Source organism: Leucoraja erinacea, chromosome 30, assembly GCF_028641065.1.
Source record: "Leucoraja erinacea ecotype New England chromosome 30, Leri_hhj_1, whole genome shotgun sequence".
Classification (NCBI taxonomy): domain Eukaryota; kingdom Metazoa; phylum Chordata; class Chondrichthyes; order Rajiformes; family Rajidae; genus Leucoraja; species Leucoraja erinaceus.
Window position 1 is genome coordinate 10,231,250 of NC_073406.1, and position 18,613 is coordinate 10,249,862.

Here is an 18,613-nt window from a genome sequence, read left to right on the forward strand (position 1 = left end):
AACTAACCCACTAAGGCATTCAGTTTGCGATCACTGTGTTTTTGATGATAAAGCACACACCAAAATCCTATAGATGGGTCCTTGTTGGCATCTAAAAGGTAGCACTTACCTTTGTTTCAAAGTGATAAATATGGCTGTAAAAATTAAAAAGAGACATCGCCCATGGTTCTCAATATCGTGGGTTTTTACATACAAATAAGAAAGTTTTTTCTTGATTCCTTTGCTCTAAAAAGTTTCAAAGTGAAGCAAAATTTATCATTTTTTAAAAAAAAGAAAACTCGCAAATTTATCATTAAAAGAATCGCAAACGTGGGTTTTGAATTAAATTTTACTCAGATGCAAGCCAAGGAATGGCATAAGTGTTAGCTGTTAATTGGACATAATCAACCTCAGCAAATTGACAATATCCTATTGAAAGTGAGTGGGTGTTTAAGCTGTCAAGACATTTTATTATTTGCCAAAATATATATCTCAATAGCATAATGATAGAAAACGTACTTTTCCACACGCCACTCGTATGTCTGGAGATTTGTTTAAAGATAAATCCTCCAACAATGAAAGCCAGGAGGCCATGTATCTTCCTAACCACTTGCTGCCCCGATATGCTAATGTTTCACACACAAGCACACTTAGATTCCTCTGTTCTCCGCATTAATTAGATAATAGCCTGCATTCTGATTCCTCATAGAACAATGCACAATCTCAAACCTTTTACTGGTAAGGCTACTACTCATTTAATATTCATTTTGACAATCAATAAACTGTAAAGCACATTATTGACAGCATGCAGCAGTTGAAAACCTCTCTCTATTGATGACCAAAAAAATGAGTTAAGCTCAAGGTTTAAATATTTAAGTATCACGGTTTTATACTGTTACCTTAGCGCCAGGTTTGTTAACCAGATTGGATTGTAAAAAGTGCAATTGTTTTTGATAATGTCTGATGTCATACAATTTTTGGGGGACAGAGTTGTGGGATGCTGATTATGTTATTATACTTCAATTCCCATTGACTCGGAATAGAAACATGAAGCCAGAACAAGCAAATCTTAAATCCATGGGGTAGTTGAAAGTATTGGACATTGATCTAAATAAAGAAATGCCACCTTAACTTTGGAGGGAATGTCACAAGGTCATAAGTGATAGGAGCAGAATTAGGCCATTCTGTCCATCAAGTCTACTCCGCCATTCACTCATGACTGATCTATCTCTCCCCTAACCCCACCCTCCTGCCTTTTCCCTATTATCCCTGACACCTGTAGTAAGCAAGAATTGTCTATCTCTGCCTTAAAAATATCCATTGACTTGGCCTCCACAGCCTTTTGTGGCAAATAATTCCACAGATTCACCACCCTCTGACTGGAGAAATTCCTTCTCATCTCGTTCCTAAAGCAACGTCCTTTAATTCTGAGGCTATGACCTTTAGTCATAGACTCTCCCACTAACATATTCCCCACATCCACTCTACCCAAGCCTTTCACTATTTGATACATTCTAATGAGGTCCCCCCTCATTCTTCTAAACTCCAGCGAGTGCAATCCCAGTGCCGTCAAATGCTGTCGAAAGGACAGGCAACATTTTGGGGTGGGCCACTCCTTCAGAGTAGAGTCTGAAGTCAGGTGGACCTTTTGGAGGGAATGGACAGATGAAGTTTCGAGCGAGAATGTTTCTTCAGACCTTCTTCAGACAGATACGTGGCGTTTCCCGACCCGAAATGTCATCTATTCCTTCACTCCATAGATGCTGTCTCACCCGCTAAGTTTCTCCAGCATTTTTGTCTGCCTTTGATTTTTCCAGCATCTGCAGTTATTTTTTAAGTAAAAAATAAGAAATCTTATGACAGTTGGCAAAAGCACTCTCGTGATTTATCAGGAACTGTCAAAGCCTTCAATCTTTCCGAAATGACCAAAATCTCAATAACCCTTAACATGTACGAATAATTATGGAAATCCAGGTCTTGCTTGCAGAACTTTGTTGCTAGGCAGTTGGCTGAGCTCTGCAGAGTGAGGTTAAATGTGCTACAATTATTGGTATTGGTATTAATTTATTAATGTCATGTGTAGCATGATACAATGAATAATCTTTGATTTGCATGCTATTCAGATGGATCATACCTTACCTACATGATCATTCAAAAGAGACAATGAGCAGAGTGCAGAATATAGTGTAAATAGACACAAAATGCTGGATTAACTCAGGCAGCATCTCTGGAGAGAAGGAACGGGTGACGTTTTGGGTCGAGACCCTCCTTCAAATGGACAATATAGTATTACAGCTTAAGAGAAAGTGCAGATACAAAATAGCGTGAGTGCCACAGCAAGGTAGAATGTAAGCTCCAGATTACGGATGACACGAAGCTGGGGGGCAGCGTTAGCTGTGAGGAGGATGCTAGGAGGCTGCAAGGTGACTTGGATAGGCTGGGTGAGTGGGCAAATGCATAGCAGATGCAGTGTAATGTGGATAAATGTGAGGTTATCCACTTTGGTGGCAAAAACAGGAAAGTAGACTATTATCTGAATGGTGGCCGATAAGGAAAAGGGGAGATGCAACTAGACCTGGGTGTCATGGTACACCAGTCATTGAAAGTAGGCATGCAGGTGCAGCAGGCAGTGAAGAAAGCGAATGGTATGTTGGCATTCATAGCAAAAGGATTTGAGTACAGGAGCAGGGAGTACAGGGTCTTGGTGAGACCACACCTGGAGTATTGCGTACAGTTTTGGTCTCCTAATCTGAGAAAAGACATTCTTGCCATAGAGGGAGTACAGAGAAGGTTCACCAGACTGATTCCTGGGATGTCAGGACTTTCATATGAAGAAAGACTGGATAGACTCGGCTTGTACTCGTTAGAATTTAGAAGATTGAGGGGGGATCTTATAGAAACTTACAAAATTCTTAAGAGGTTGGACAGGCTAGATGCAGGAAGATTGTTCCCGATGTTGGGGAAGTCCAGAACAAGGGGTCACAGTTTAAGGGTAAGGGGGAAATCTTTTAGGACCGGGATGAGAAAAACATTTTTCACACAGAGAGTGGTGAATCTCTGGAATTCTCTGCCACAGGAGGTAGTTAAGGCCAGTTCATTGGCTATATTTAAGAGGGAGTTAGATGTGGCCCTTGTGGCTAAAGGGATCTGGGGGTATGGAGAGATGGCAGGTACAGGATACTGAGTTGGATCATCAGCCATGATCATATTGAATAGCGGTGCAGGCTCGAAGGGCCGAATGGCCTACTCCTGCATCTAATTTCTATGTTTCTATTACATCCTTAGCATAACAGTGGCAGATAAAACTAAACTAAACTCCACTCAGCTGGACTAATAAACTAAACTAAACTAAGCTAAACTAAAGATAAACACCAAATGCTGGAGTAACTCAACGTGACAGGCAGCATCTCTGGAGAGAAGGAATGGGTGACTTTTTGGGTAGCATGTTGCACATTTTGTCTCCTACACAAATTAAACTAAACTAAACTAAATTAAACTAAACTAAATTAATTCAATGTTCATGCTGTTGGGCTGTAAGCTACCAAAGATGAATATGAAGGCAAGAACATAAAACTGGATTAAAAACTTAAGTCTCTGCAGTAAAATTCTACTTAGTAATCTATAACACATTATTTGAAAGAGCAACCAGGAAAAAACATTGCTCAAAGCAAAAGAAAGTTCATTGTGCTTGAGTTAGAAACATAGAAAATAGGTGCAAGAGTAAGCCATTCAGCCCTTCGAGCCAGCACCGCCATTCAATATGTTCATGGCTGATCATCCAAAATCTGTACCTCGTTCCGGCTTCATCCATTTTTTTATTCCGTTTTCTTTTCAGTATTAAAGTTAGCCATTGGGTTTATTTCTTAGGCTTAACACATCCACACTGTGTGAGTCCGACTGGTATCCAGTCAGGGTCAAATCTTCATCTCTGGTTATTGTGGAAAACGTGTTGTAGTTTAGTTTAGAGATACAGTGCAGAAACCGGCCCTTTGGCCTACCGAGTCCGCACCGACCAGCGATCCCCGCACATTAACACTATCCTACCTACACACACAGTAGGGACAATTTTACATTCATACCAAGCCAATTAACCTACAAATCTGTACTTTTTTAAATCTCAGAGAAAACACACGTACAAACTCCGTACAGTCAGCACCTGTAGCCGGGATTGAACCTGGGTCTCCGGCGCTGCAAACGCTGTAAAGCAGCAACTCTACCGCTGTGCCACCTGCACCCCATGCCTGTAGGGTGGTGAAGGAACCCTTCAACAGTTTTGAACAATATATCGTGGCCGAAAGTGTTCAACATTGATGAGGAATCCTGGAGGGTGTGCATTAGTCTGTTGGAACACATCTGCCCTTTTGCTTGACCAATATTGTGTTGTGGGAACTGTGAAAACCAATGCAAACTCTAAAGTGATCCTTCCTACTGAATAACATTGTAAACCTGAATAAGGTCCCTTTAGCAACTAAGTGATTTTTTAATAAATGTCATAGCTGTAAAGATTTAATGCCGCTGACTCCAATACCCTCGGAGAAAAACCCTCCTATTTTCTATTAAGCCTTCGTCGGCTGTCTATTAACCTTCAGATAGCTGATGGCACAATATTATTTATGCACTGTGTTCGAGTTCAGACTGCAGAAATTGATCAGATTATCAGCTATAGAGAAGAAAATTTGGCCTGGCCTGCTGATATGTGAAGCTTTCGACATCTGACGAGAGGATGATTGCAAAGCTGGGTTGCAGGCAGTGAGGAAATAAATGCCTTTGCAACTCTGCTATTATCCTGAAGATTGGCGCAAAATGCTGGAGTAACTTAGCGAGACAGGCCGCATTTCTGGAGAAAAGCGATGGGTGACATTTCAGTGCGAGACCCTTCTTCAGACTGAGAGAGTCAGGGGAGAGGGAGACTAGAGATACGGAAGGGAAAGGTGAGAAAATGACAAATCAAAGCAGACTCCATTATAACATACAGTCTGAAGAAGGGTTTCGGCCCGAAACGTCACCTATTTCCTTCGCTCCATAGATGCTGCTGCACCCGCTGAGTTTCTCCAGCATTTTTGTGTACCTTCCATTATAACATACCCCTGTGGGTCACTATTCACAAACAAAAAAATTAGATGAGCTTTCTTCAATACCTTTTTGCACTAAGAATGTAAAGATTAATTATTTTATCTTTGATGGATTAATTCCAGTTACTTGTTGCCCAGAATGGAATTCATGGCCTCAGTCAAATCTCAGGTGCTGAGCAGGCCAGGATTTTTTTTTAACACAATGCAATCCCATTCAGTTAACACACGACTGAAACAAAACCTGTCTGCAGTGTGGCCATCGCATACACCACCTCCCTTCCATTGTCTCCATCGACTCCTCTCGTTGCCTCGGCAAGGCCACCAGCATAATCCAGGATTAGTCCCACCCTGGCCATTCTCTCTTCTCCCCTCTCCCATGAGGCAAGTGGTCTAGAATGTGAAAATGCCTCCAGATACAGTTTCTTCCCAGTTGTTATCAGGCAACTGAATCATCCTATCAACAACTAGAGACCATTCCAGACCTACTTTCTACCTCAAGTCCACACAAAAGCTGGAGAAACTCAGCGGGTGCAGCAGCATCTATGGAGCGAAGGAAATAGGCAACGTTTCGGGCCGAAACCCTTCTTCAGACTGATGGGGGGTGGGGGGGCGGGGGAGAAGAAAGGAAAAAGGAGGAGGAGCCCGAAGGCTGAGGGATGGGAGGAGACAGCAGGAGGGCTGAGGAAGGGGAGGAGACAGCAAGGACTAACAAAATTGGGAGAATTCAATGTTCATGCCCCCAGGATGCAGACTCCCCAAGCAGAATATGAGGTGCTGTTCCTCCAATTTCCGGTGTTGCTCGCTCTGGCCATGGAGGATACCCAGGACAGAGAGGCCGGATACGGAGTGGGAGGGGGAGTTGAAGTGCTGAGCCACCGGGAGGTTACGGAGTGGGAGGGGGAGTTGAAGTGCTGAGCCACTGGGAGAACACCTCCGTTCGATCCGCAATAACCAACCTAAAAAAACTTCTTAAACTACTTTTTACCTCATTTGATACCCTTAGACTATCTTTAATTGGACTTTACTGGCCTTTATCTTCTACTAAAGATCATTCACGTTATTCCCTTCATCATGTATCTGTACACCGTGGATGGCTCGATTGAAATCATGTATTTTCTTTACGTTGACTGGTTAACATGCAACAAAAGCTTTTCACTGTACCTCTGCGACAAAAACTAAACTAAATCAAACTAAAATGTGTGAAGGCTGTCCACAGTGTACCATGTTTACTCAAGCTTTGCAGTGACATTGATTCAAGAAAACAAATGAACTAAAGCTTAAACAGCAGCGGGCTGGTGGTTATAGAACACAAGGGAAATGGAAATAAACTTTCACGACCAGAAACACTGAGCTGCAGATCACAACCAGTCACTCATGGCTCGTCCAGATCCATCTCGAGATTGTACGAATTAATAAATCAAAGGGAAATGCGGAAATAAAAGACCTGTAACGGAAAGGAGGTCATGCTTTGATACAAGAAAACATCCTCCTGAGGATGGTTCTGATACATGAAAACATCAGAAAAAACATCAGGCGTGGTGTAAGATGGAGGAGATTGGTACGCAAGGACACATGGGGGTCGGGATTAGATTTTGTGCCACCGATGACAGTGTAATGATGCCACAAAAGGGTCCCATATGTGTGTGGGAGAGGGGGTGGGGGGGGGGGGGGGGGGGGGGGGGGGTGAAAGGCTAAGGGATATCTGCTAATATGCAGCAATCACATCTATCAAATTTAAACAGATGAGAGCCTCACTGGAATTATGAAACAACCAATAATGAAACGCAGCAACAATCTTCACTGCTGATCAGGATCATATTTAATTAAAGTCCAGGGACCAACCATGTAGTTAATATTTTTTTTTAATAAATAAAGGCAGATTTTACATGAAGTCCACTGAGAGAACTGTATCTCATTCAAAGTGTTGTTTCAGAAATGAATATTCTTTGATTTTCAAACCTCTAACCAATTTTATTTTCACCTCTGCATTAAGCCTAGTGTCTGTTCCCTTCCCTTCCTCGGGGACTGTGAAGGCATGTGCATCATTCGGTATGCAGCTGTTAGCTTTGCTTCTCCTCCTTTGTACACTAAGTACACTGGGTGCTCTTAAAGCAAGATAGGTTTGAGCGAGAGAATGCAAAACATTTAATTCTCTGAGCCCTTTTCCGATATTGCGCTCTCTCGGGAGAGAAACAACAATGCTCCTGGAAGTGTATAAAAAGAAGTGCAGGAGCGAGTGGAGTGGCCATGTGGGAGCGAGTGTGTGTATGTGAGAGTGAGTGAGTGAGTGAGTGAGTGAGTGAGAGTGTGTGTGTGTGTGAGTGTGTGTGAGAGTGTGTGTGTGAGTGAGTGTGTGTGTGTGTGTGTGTGTGTGTGTGTGTGTGTGTGTGAGTGAGTGTGTGTGTGTGTGTGTGTGTGTGTGTGAGAGTGAGTGTGTGTGTGTGTGTGTGTGTGTGTGTGTGTGTGGGTGTGAGTGTGTGTGTGTGTGTGTGTGTGTGTGTGTGTGTGTGTGTGTGTGTGTGTGTGTGTGTGTGTGTGTGTGTGTGTGTGTGAGTGGGTGTGTGTGTGGGTGTGTGTGTGTGTGTGTGTGTGTGTGTGTGTGTGTGTGTGTGTGTGTGTGTGTGAGTGTGTGTGTGTGTGTGTGTGTGTGAGTGTGTGTGTGAGTGAGTGAGTGAGTGTGTGTGTGTGAGAGTGAGATTGAAGTTTAATTGAAGTCAGCAGTGACGATGAACAGGATATTGGGGTTCACTATCTCACTGTCTCTCGACAGAGTGTAGAATCCTTCCAGTGCTACCCAAGGCATTGGTTTCAGTGTAGACCAGTGTCAGGGTGGTGGTGGTGTATTCCCTCTGAGGTAAATGGGACACCGTTTTGTGATCATGTATTCCTGGTCGGGGAGCAGAATTGAGCCAAGACTGTCACTTCAATGCATCGCAAACCATTGATCAAACAGCAGAGGCTGCCATCTTTCGCCTTGGCCGAGGATTCTGCACGGTGCATATGATGAATGTCGAAGCCCTTGGGTTGGGATGCGTCGCTGGGCCGGGTGAGTGAAAGAAACAACACCTGCGGTCCCTGATCTCCCCTTGAAACAGCAGCCTTGCCAGGCGCTCTTCAAGCTTGTTCTCCAGTGATTGATTGCTAGCTAGGGGTATGCTAGGGGAGGGGGGTGCCCTGATCCGTGTTGTTCAGCTGCACCCCCACCCCAGCACCACCACCCTTGACTGCCACGTTTCCCTGATGTGTTTGCAGTGACGGAAATCGCTATTAAAATATGGAGGGGACCGGGGAGCACAATTTCTTGGCGGCCGCGCGCGCATGCGCACACTCACACACACACGCGAGGCTTCGAAGGCTTCTGCCGTGGGCCCTGTGAACGGTAATTACAGCTCAATCCAGCGCTAAATGCAGCTCAACTCTGCCTGTCTCGCCGGGTTAACCTACAGCCCTGCCTGGATTGACGGAATACCAGTCCGGAGCCGTGGAGCTAGCGCTGCTTCTCCGCACTGGCTGTAAACCTGGGCCATATTTCCCGTAAGTCCAGGCAGGGCTGTAGGTTAACCCGGCGGGAGAGGCAGAGTTGAGCTGGGTTTAGCACTGCATCTCTGCGTTGGTTGTGGGCCTGGGGGGAGCCGCGCCCGTCTGACTCCCGACGTCTCTGGCCACCCCCTTGGTGTGGGGGGGGGGGAGGGGGGGGTAGGGGCACTCGGGTGGGGACAGGGATGGTCCAGTGACGGTTCGGCAGCGATTGCAGCGCCGGAGAGCCGGCCGGGGTCGATCCTGTCCGCGGATGAGGTGCACGTCTGTGTCCAGGTCTGCCGTTGTGACCCTATGACCTGGGCACGTCGCCCTCCTCCAATCACCGCACTGTATCCTCAGTCCCACCCCCCTACTTCCGCCTCTGACCGACACCTCCCTCCTCCAATCATCTTGCTGAATCATCATGTCCTGCCCCCATTGCCTGATGACCGACGTCTCTCTCGTCCAATCGGCGCCCTCGATCAATCAGCAGTCCCAGCAGAACTGATCAATTTAATTCAAGTTTTAGCAGTTACTATATATTTTCTGAAGCATGGATGTGACGGATGCTCCCACTTCATGCCCAGCTGCACCGAGTGAAGTGATAGATGTTTGGTTTTCATCATCTGCTCAATTACTAATTTATCCAGGAGAGTAAAATAATCTCACGATATTCAGAATGCCATTGTAATGACATTGATGTTAGTCGCAAGGCAAGGAATGCATTTACCACTTGGCATGAGACACATTATCATGTAAAAATAATATCTCTCCAAACATTACTCAATGAAAGATTGCAAGAAAGTGTCTTGAAATTATTTTTGGATGTCTGGAATCGGGCATCCCAACTACTCCAGATGTCCGCAAGTGTCATGCATCCTTGCACCAAAGCCTTATAAATACCCTGGGCCTGTCCCACTTAGGCTAAAGGGCCTGTCCAACTTAGGCTATTTTTAGGCGACTGCTGGCGACTATCATAGTCGTAGCAGGTCGCTGAAAAAACGGTGACTGGACCCCCCTTCGACATAAAATTTGAAATAGAATCATTACTTTAACAAAAAGAAAAACCGAAATCAGCATTGGCGACAACCTACGTTAAACTGACAACAACTACGACAGCGCCCACGTCAGGAGAAGTCAAGCTACGCTCATTGGCGACAAACCCACTGTCGTCGATAGTCTCCGAAAATGTTTCAACATGTTGAAAATCCAGCGGTGACCAGAAAGATGCTACGACTCTGGACAACTGAGGAAACTACTCACGACCGTACAGGCGACACCAGTACTGTACGGACATGGGGGCCCTGGAGAGGCTGCAGAGGAGGTTTACCAGAATTAGAAGGTTTCAGCTACAAGGAGAGGATGGATAAACTTGCATTGTTTTCTCTGGAACGTCAGAGGTTTCGGGGACACTACAATGGTTCAACAGTCCGTTATTTGCACATGTACTGAGGTACAATGAAATTCTGTTTTTGCATTCACTTCAGTAAATTATTACTATATGTAAACGCAATCCCAGATTAAGGACAAAGTGTGTAGAAATTGTCCACTAAGATCCTATTATGGCACCATTGTCAAAGTCCAAGTTGCTTGAAGTGCAGCTGGCCATAAAGGTCCATTATCCTGTTGGCGTTGCAGGGTCGACCCGGCCATGTAGGTGAAGTTGTAGACTTGATAAAGAAATATAAAACTGTGAGAAGCCTAGATATGGTGGACAGTCAGAACCTTTTCCCAGGGTGTAAATGTCCAACACTAGAGGGGATAACTACAAGGTGAGAGGGACAACATTTAATGGAGAGTGCGGGGTCTGGAACACATTGACAGCGGTGGTGGTGGTGGAGGTAGACACAATAGTGGCGTTTAACTAGCTTTTAGTTAGACACATGGTAGTGCATGGGATAGAGGGATATGTGCTCATGTTCAGGCAGATGAGATCAGTTTAACTTGGAATCATGTTCGCCACATACATTGTTCGGCCACAGGCTTGTGCTGTATTGTTCTTGTTCCATGTTCTATGCTCTGTAGTTTACACCTAATCTATTTAACTCCAATTTTTGAAATCATTATCCAAGGTCGACACAATAAACACATGAACACAATATCAAAATGAAGTAGGAGCAAGCATCGGCTCTTGGCTCCTCAAACCTGCCCTGCCATTCACTGTGATCATGGCTGGTCTTATTCTCGGACTCAACTCTTTTTCGGTGCCAGTTCCCCATTGCACCAAACCCATCTGATTTTTAAGATAAAATAATCTCTCTCCACTAATGATACCATTATCACCACTAATGATCCAGTGTCTTCAGCTCTCTGGGGCAGAGTCCCAGAGAATCAATTCTCTCTGCAAGAAGACATTTCTGTGCACATGGTCACAGGGAGAACGTGCAAACTCCGTATAGACAGCACCCATGGTCAGGATCAAACCTGGGTCTCTGGCTCTGTAAGGCAGCAACTCTACAGCTGCGCCACCATGCCGACCTTGAGTTACTCCATCACTTTGTGTTTTGCTCAAGGTTCCAGCATTTGCAGTTCCTTGTATTTCCTAAAGATCACACTGAAGAGACCGTTTCTAATTTTGTGTGATATATACATTGATATACACAGTGGTGCAGCATTAAGTTACATAGCGTCACAGCCTCAGTGACCCAGGTTCAATCCTGACCTCAGATACGGTATGAGTGGAGTTTGCATGTTCACCTTGCCTCGCCAACAGTCTGTCTGTCCCTTTCATTTTCGTTGTTTTTTTAGTATGTGTTACATGTATGTTTTTAGCGTTCTTTAGCTTGTTTTATGTGGGGGGTGGGGGTGGGAGTTGGGGAAAACTTTCTCTAATCTCTTACCTTGACGGAGTTGCGATTTTTTTTCTGTATTGTATCTCCATCCACACTGCGGCCTAACATCGAGGAGTTGGCGGCCGTTGCTGGAGACCGAATTCGCGAGCTCCACCGTGGATTTACCATCGTGGAGCTCGTGATCCCTTTGCCCGGGATCAACCTCTGGGCTCCGACCGCTGGGGCCTGCGGACTTTAACATCGTGGAGCGATGGTCCGAGACCAACTTCGGGAACTCCAAGCTGCGGGAGCTTTGATCGCTTCAACGGATGGATCGACTGCCCCAACCGCGGGAGAAAAATGAGGGAAGAAGATTAAACTTTATTGCCTTCCATCACAGTGAGGAATGTGGGGAATCCACTGTGGTGGATGTTTATGTTAACTTTTATGTAGTTGTGTGTCTAGTTGTATTTTTAGTATGGCTGTATGGTAACTAGCATATCATTGTATCATAATTGGTACACGTGACAATAAAAGACCCATGAGACCTTTGACTTCATGGGTTCCACACAAATGCTCTAGTTTCCTTTCACATCCTAAACACATACTGATACTTAACTGCTCACTGTGAATTAATCATAGTGTCAGCGGGGAGGGTATGGGAATTTAGTTTAGTTTAGAGATACAGCGCGTAAACAGGCCCTTCGGCCCACCGAGTTTGTGTCAACCAGTGATCCCCCGCACTCTCCTACACACACTAGGGACAATTTACAATTATACCAAGCTAAGTAGCCTGCAAACCTGTGCGTCTTTGGAGTGTGGGAGGAAACTGGAGGTCCCGGAGAAAACCGAAGCGGTCACAGGGAGAAGGTACAAACTCCAGACTGACAGAACCCGAACTCGGGTCTTTGGTGCTGTAAGGCAGCAACTCTGCCACTGCGTCACCTTGCCACCCAATGCAAGAGGAAACATGGATGATTGATGGTCAGCATTGATGTGGTGGGCCGAAGGGCCTTCTTCTGTGCTGTGTAACCCCATGACTCTGAATGAAATAATGGCTTCATTCAGTTTTAATTTTCGCAGCTTAAACTGCCCAAACTGGGAATAGTAGATAAACATTTCTTGCCATTAAATAATAAATGGACTCTGTTCAGCAAGTGTTTGAATAAAATCATAATGGGAAACGGTGTACACTTGCATCACTGAATATTTAATTAACTGTGCTGTCAAATTTTTCGTCCTTGTTTCATTGAAGTGAACAAAAGGAAAATTGTCTCCGCTTTGCATGCTCAAGTGTAAGAATAGCATGGAAGAAACAAAGGATAGAGAGGTGTTACATTTAAAAGGCATTTTGATGGACAAATGAATGTACAGGGAGTGGAGAGATATGGAGTGTGTGCAGGCAGAAGGGATTCGTTTAAGTAGACATCATGTTTTGATTAGATATCATGGGCTGAAGGACCTGTTTCCATACTGTTCTATATTCAATATTAGAGTCACAGAGTCACACAGAGTGAAAACAGGCCCCTCAGCCCAACTTTCCCCACTGACCAACATGTCCCATCTACACTTGTCCCACCTGCCTGCATTTGATCCATATCCCTCAAAACCTGTCCTATCCATGCACCTGTGTAATTGTTTATTAAACTTTGCACTAGTCCCTGCCTCAGCTGCCTCATCTGGCAACTCATTCCATACACCCACCACCCTTTGTGTGAAAACGTTACCCCTCAGATTCCTATTAAATCTTTTCCCCTTCACCTTAAACCTATGTCCTCATGTTCTCGGTTCCCCTACTCTGGACAAGAGACTCTACCCGATCTATTCCTCTCATGATTTTATTCACCTCTATAAGATCAGATATCATTCCTTGTGATAATATTGAGGATGAAGGAAGTTGTGGGGATGAGATAGGATCAGGATAAACATGTTGACGTTAGCAACAGATGCAAACAAGAAGAGTGACATCAAAAGAGTGTGATCTTGTTCATCCTTGAGTGTCCACTGGCTGCCAACAGTTACAAACATGCACAGAGAGATATGATGTGGTTACAAGTAACACAGAAGTGGAAACAAGCAAGCACGATAGATCTGAGGAGACACTTGGTCCTGGCCAACAAAAGATGTTAACAATGGAGATAAAGTAAGCACAGATGGACTGTGAATACGAATCACAGGGACAAACGGAATATATGGTAGTGAGTGTTTCATTTTAGTTTAGTTTAATTTACCGGTCATGTGTACCGAGGTACAGTAATAAGCTTTTGTTGTGTGCTAACCAGTCAGCGGAAAGACAATACATGATTACAATCGAGGTTTCTACAGTGTACAGATACATGGTAAAGAAAGGGAATAGCGTTCAGTGCAAGATAAAGTCCAGTGAAGTCCGATTAAAAATAGTCCAAGGGCCTCCAATGGTTCCAATGGTGTGGATGGGAACGTGGTCAAAATGCATGAACCTAAAGAAGACTCCTGACCCAAAACATTTCCCTCCGCAGATGCTGCCTGACCCGCTGGGTTTAGACTTTAGAGTTACTCCAGCACTTTGATTATTTTTCCTGGTGATTCCAGCGTCTACAGTCCCTTGTGCTCCACAAACGGATCACTGATGTTCCCGGATGCTCCCCTCTCCAGCCAGTGGAATCCAAGCTCAGGCTCTTAGAGTTTATGGTAGACTTAATTATTGTCTTGTTAACAATGAATTGTGCAGAGATTATTCATCGTTATTTCAGCAAAAGTGAACAAAAGGAGAATTACTTTCTGACGCTGTTTATCCTTCCATGCAGTAGCCGGCTTAAATTGAGCTTCACAGAGTTAATGAGAAAACCCCACCGTGATAATCAGAATAGACACATGGGCATAAAAGAAGAACAAAGACGTTTATATAGAAAATGATGAAATACGGGGGGAGGTGGGTGGCATTCAAAGCACTTTGTTTTGTAGCAGAGTTGGCCTAAATTTGGGAGCCTGCCTTTAAAGCCAAAGGCAGGTTCTGCCTGATTGCATTTTGCACGTGGCTCTTTTGCAAAGAAAATGTGGGATGAAGAGTCTCCTGCTGTAAGGCCAGTCATCACAGCGTATTTAATGGCGTGCGTGCTAATCTACTCGTGATCTTGCTACAATGGATAGAATGGGAGCAAAAGCATTGAATGCATGCCCTGAAAGATTGCAAACCGCATTCTCAAATCAGAATAACTGGACTGAAGATCCCTGGTTATTCTCTTCCTCTTTATTATTATTCAATGGGGTTATGTTTGTTATGCATGTTGGAAATTGTAGGGTTTTGGTACGATGACTAGTGTGTCCAGTATCTCCATCGCCACCTCCATCATATCCCCTGGGTCTTTGGCTACCAGAGACCTGTTACCTTTTAGACCAGTAATGTATATACAATCTGTTTCTCTATTATTGATTCCCTTTAACAACAAGCTAACTGGTAAACGTATAGACACAAAACGCTGGAGTAACTCAGCAGGACAGGCAGCATCTCTGGAGAGAAGGAATGGGTGACGTTTCGGGTCGAGACCCTTCTTCACATGTAGGTTTTTATTTGTTTTTAGAGATACAGCATGGAAATGTGCCCTTCGACCCACTGAGTCTGTGCCGATCATTGATCACCCCGTACATTAGTTCCATGTTCTCCCCAACTTTCGCATCCCACACAGTGGGGGCAATTTACAGAAGCCAATTAACCTACAAACGTACACTAGTTCTACCCTGCACTAGCGGGACAATGTGCAGAAGCCAATGAACCTAAAAACCTTTGAGAAAACACATGTGGTCACAGGGAAGATGTACAAACTCCGCACAGACAACACCCGAGGTCAGATTCCAATCGGGGTCTCTGGCGCTGTGAGGCAGCAATTGTACCGCTGTGCCACCCCATTTGCTCAGAATACTTTGGCACGTCAGGGAGGGGGATTATTATTGCAACATGGTATTCCTGGGAGTATTCACACCCCTTAGATTAATGAGGAACTGATTCACAATGATGTGACGATAGATACGATAGAACATTATCCCAGGAGGGAAATTGATCTGCCAACAGTCATAAAACACAACAAGGTACATGAAACGTGAAATTAAAGTGACGAGTGGAAAAGATTGAGGATGTGCAAAGATTGGGGATGAGGGGGGGAGGATTCAGGACTGGGACTGGTGGCTTGAGTTATAGGGAGAGGCTGGGTAAACTGGGACTTTTTCCCTGGAATGTAGGTGGCTAAGGGGCGACCTCATTGAGTATTAGAAAATTATGGGGGGCATAGATAAGGTGGATGGTCACTGTATTTGTTCATGGTACAGAAGTCTAAAACTAGAGGACATCAATTTAAGGTGAGAGTGTATTTTAAAAGAGTCTGACGGGCAAATCCTTTGCACAGAGGGTAGTTGGAAAATGGACGAGCTTCGAGAGGAAGTAGTACACGTGTGTAAAATTGCAATCTTTAAAGGACATTTGAACAGATACATAGACTGGAAAGGTTTAGAAAGTCAAGTATAGGCCAAGTATAGGTTGATACAACTAAAGTTCCTTGGTTGGCATGGATAAGTTGAGCCGAAGGATTAAGGTATTTCCACGCTGTATGACTATGACTCTAAATTGGTGATTTTTCAGGGACAAAACAGTATGCCTCAAGAAGAGGTTGGTAGAGGGATTCAAAGGATAGTTATGGAGCCCCTCTCCTGGTCCAACGGGTCTATGGTTCTTGTTCTGTGCAGGGATGGGAGGGGGGACAGCAGTGAGGATGTACAAACTGTCCATTGCACCATAGTATAGGCCATCATTTCATTCAGGTAAGGGCAAGAAAAGAGAAATGTAGACATCAACGGGGGGCGTAAAAGTAGCAACTCAGTAGTAACTGGAGTAACTCAGCGGGTCAGGCAGCATTTCTGGTGATGTTTCAAGTCGAGACCTTTGTGTAGAAACTCCGCACAGAACAAATCAGACCCAGGGCCGATAAATCAATGGGTTTATTTTGACGGTTTTTGCAGAGTTGGTGAAAATAATTAAAAAATGAGATCAATTGCAAACAAATAAGGTGCCTCATCCTCTCACCCAAGGTGAATATTTGCACAGTCTGGTGAAGGGTCCCGACACAAAACGTCACCTGTCCTTTTTCTCCAGAGATGCTCCGATCTCACTGAGATGCTCCAGCATTTTGTGTCTATCTTTGGTGTGAACCAGCATCTGCAGTTTTTTTTTCTGAACATTTGTTAAACTCCTTTTATTGTATACTCAACTATATCTTAATTCAAATAAATACTTGACTTTTTAGTTAGTTCTTGATGGGTTTACAGCTCCAGAGAATATTCTTAAAAGGCTCTTGAGTGTGTTTCAGCTTGACATTGTATCGCAATCAATTAAAAAAATATGCTATTGCCCAAAATACCACTTTTGATTTAATGAACCCATGTTGTTCAGAGATTAAAAGGATTGGATTTATTTGGAAAGTGTTATAAAGCAATAATTCTCCTATTTCCTACTGCCTGTGGATGAGAGGTCAGGAGTACTGCAATGCTGTTCTTTTACTAAGCTGGCCTGACCTTTAAAAGCTACTGCTTAAATCCTGCCTTCAGGGAAGAATTATAAATAGGCAAATCCAACCGTGTAAATTTTTGGTTCCAATTCAGTGGACGCCAATATAAAAATTATACTTTTCCAAGTGCCTTTGCATTTCCTCCAACTAAATGTTAAATAGAACAGTGCCATTGATTGCTGTGACTGCAACTGTCTTCATTTGCTGCGACTACTTCCATTTCCCTGACAACTGTTCAAACCAAATATACAAGCTTGGAGACATATTTTGCCCCAAGCTGAGTTTTGGAGTGAATATCCATTGCAAAATTATGACGGCCTATTTTTACCCCTGTAATATCTCTTGACTTACAATATATCTGCCCAATATCTGCCCTTTTGCAGAAACCTAGAAATTGAAGATAGGTCCTAAGCTGAAACATTGTCTGTCCATTTCTCTCTACAGATACCAGCCAAGTTCCTTCAACAGATAGACACAACGTGCTGGAGTAACTTTGGTAACATCTGTGGAGCTGCTGCATCTGACAGCATCTGTCGGAGAAAGAAAGATGGGTGGCATTTCGGGTTGGGACCCTTCTTCAGGCTTGAGTCCCAACCCGAAGAAGAAGCCCAACCCGAAATGCCACCCATGCGTTTTCTCCAGGGATGGTGCCTGCTGACCCGTTGAGTTACTCCAGCACTTGGTGTCTATCTTTGGTATAAACTAGCATTTGCAGTTCCTTATTTCGATGTTCTTTCGGCAGTTTGTTTTTCTCAAGTTTCCATCATTTGCAATCACTCTCTGCAACCCTATTTATGTAACTCAGCAAGACACTGTTCCCACTGTTCATGGGAAACCCAGTCCCAAGTTAATCTAATGTGTGTGGCTGATCCCTGGAATACCATATACTGTAGAGATGTCAAAATACATGGAGCATATTTCCAGTTAATCTGTTGCTTAAGGGAGTCAATAATGGAGAATCAGGTGGCATATTTATTCCACTCGTGAATGGTATGAGTTGACTGGGTAGCACGCAAAACAAGGTTTTTCACTGCATCTCGGTACCTATGACTAGAATAAAGCGACACAAACACCAGATTTCTCCAAGTTATATTCATGATGTAATTTGAGCTTCTCAAAGTCAGTCCAGCCTCGACCTGGACTGAGAATAGCTATCTTCCTTCAAGCTCTGAAGGGGTTAATTGAAGCTTTAACCAACGTTCACTATTCCCTGCATCCAGCAAACCCTCTACTGGAGAGGAAAGCTCCTGTATAGCTTCCACTTCAAATAATTCCAGATATGTTGTGACCCACTGGCCAAGTCCAAAACTCAAACAGGCGTTAGGCCTGGGAGACTGGCCCACGGTGACTCTGCAGTAACTAGAGAAAAGGCAGAAGGCACTTGTGTGGCAAAGGCACAGAGGTATCGTAGACATATTCAAGCAAATAGCACAGTGTGATTTGAGGGTAGGGCTTGTGTGCACAAGATCCAAGCCTCAATGAGCTAAAATGTCTTCTTTGAAATTATATTAACCATGGAACCATAGAGTCGTAGTCATGCAGCATGGAAACAGGCCCTTCGGCCCAACTTACCCATGCTGACCAAGATGATGCATCTAAGCTGGTCCCATTTGGCTGCATTTGGCCTATTACCAGAACCTTTCTTACACATGTACCTGTCGAATTGTCTTTTAAATGCTGTCATAGTATCTGCCTCAACTACCCCCACTGGCAGCTTATTCCATATATCCACCGCCTT